Below are 2,225 nucleotides of genomic sequence, written 5' to 3' on the forward strand. Positions count from 1 at the left end.
TCGTTCAGTTTACATCTTGCCTACATCTCGTCTAGGCTGCTGTAGACTATCTGAAATGATACGTAGGTCTATCAGGCTAGCTGCGTTTATCCAAGCAAACTATGGCAAAATGTAATTAGAAACATAAACCCAGATTTTAGTCTGTTGCCTATGTCTATTGAAATGACAAGTCAGTCTCGCAAATGGGTCATTTATAACGGCTGTAGTCTTACAATCTGGCACATAATAACTGCACAATTTCCATAAATTTGCCTAACATTCGTTTTTTTACGTTCATCCAAATGTTTCTTGCTCAGAGATTTCGAAATCCTCTGCCAGCTTTCATCACTCAAACTCTCCTGTCGGATTTATCTATAGTTATGCACATGCGCAAAGGCTATTTATTTACAAAAATAAACCTGATTCAAGACCTGAATGCTGATTGGCTGAAAGCCGTAATATATCAGACCATACACCAGGGGTATGACAAAAAAAAATATTTTTACTGTTCTAATTACGTTGGTAACCCGTTTATAATAGCAATAAGACACCCTTGGGGTTTGTGGTATATGGCCAGGCACTCCGCGTTGCGCTTAGAACAGTCCTTAGCTGTGGTATGTTGCCCATATACCATACCCCCTTGTGCCTCGTTGCTTAATCAAGTCGACATTCATTGATAGAAAATGATCTGGTGAGTTTAATAAAGGTGTTATGTAAAGGTCTTATAACATGTGTTATATCTGGAGTTTCCTCGGACAATGAGGTTCATCTTCTTAAGCAGAAGATTCCTGGAGTGTTTGGATGACTAAACCGTGTGTAGATGGAAAGGAGGAAAGTCAATCGGTTTTACTGACGTTGGAAGAAGAGTACTAACCTACTAATCTTTTTGGTATTTATTAGGATCCCCCATTAGCCGCTGCAAAAGCATCCGAGTTGTTCACTTCTTTCATTAACTTCTCAAACCTCGGCTTGGTCTGATGTCAAGCGTTCTCGCAAGTCTCGCGTTGTTGCGTCTCTTGGTTAGGAACTCTATGGCTGTAGTGGGGGAACCGGAAGTTCCGGCCAGGGCCGCATCTTTCTTCATAACAAAGAAAGTGGCAGAATTGCGCAGTAGAGACGATTACTTTTGTCTCCTTTTCAAATTGATTGATACAGGTATGCACGTTTAAATATAACGTTTAAACTTTGTAATATCGAAAGAACAGGTCATAAAAAAACGTTAAGGTTTTATTTTTGTGTCAAACTGGGTGAGTGAAGAACGGGATAAAAAATAATGTACAATTCACATAACGTTAGCTAGTTAGAGACTTTGGGCTTGCCTGAGTGGATGTACATAATTTCGTCAAAGTAATTTAATAAATAATCAATTTATTTGAGATGTCGGAGTTTGTTTTACATGTCGTTATTGGTTTTGTGTCAAATGAGCTGGAAAAATGGCGAGCTGGGAAAATGGTGGTGCCCACTCTGTCTGCGTCAAAGAGAGACAATTTCACGGTTGCACTACTGTTTTGAAGCTGAATGTGATGATGATCCGTTTTCTACATATGTAGTAATATTCAGACACATTCAGTTTCCACCTTGATCTATAATTCTTACTGGTGTGAACGGGAAATACAATTGGTCTTTGAATTAAATAATACATTGAAGAGAAGATTATTCGGGAGAATCAAATGTGTCACATGCCGAATACAACAAGCGTTGAACTTAGGGAGGATCAATGCAAATAGTTCAGGTAGCCTTTTGATGAATTGTTCAGCAGTGTTATGGCTTAGGGGTTAAAGCTGTTAAGGAGCCTTTTTGACCTAGACTTGGCGCTCCGGTACCGCATGCCATGAAAATGGTACATAGGGCTGCCTAAAACAAACTGCAACCTTGTACTAAATTGTTTTTGTCATTTATGTGAATTTGGGAAATCTACTATAGATTAAGTGCACTTACGTTGTGTAGCCTAATTATAGTGTGTACTCGTCAAATGTGAATTAGTGTTTTGCTGTCAATGCTTAGCTACCAGACCTGTTGAAATTAGATAATTGAACAAGAAAAAATATATTTTTTGAGAATAAAGAATGTACCTGAACTGCCAAGACAATAACTTTTGTGTCCGTGTCTCTTTATTACTACAGGCCGACTCAGATTAAGTCTGAGGCCGGTAACATCAACAGTGAGGACAAGCCCAGGCTGCCTCTCTCCTTCCACACTGAGTCCAAACCTAAAACCTACAGTCACTGGGTCCTGATTGTGACAGT

Source organism: Oncorhynchus clarkii, chromosome 18 (assembly GCF_045791955.1).
Source record: "Oncorhynchus clarkii lewisi isolate Uvic-CL-2024 chromosome 18, UVic_Ocla_1.0, whole genome shotgun sequence".
Taxonomy (NCBI): Eukaryota; Metazoa; Chordata; class Actinopteri; order Salmoniformes; family Salmonidae; genus Oncorhynchus; species Oncorhynchus clarkii.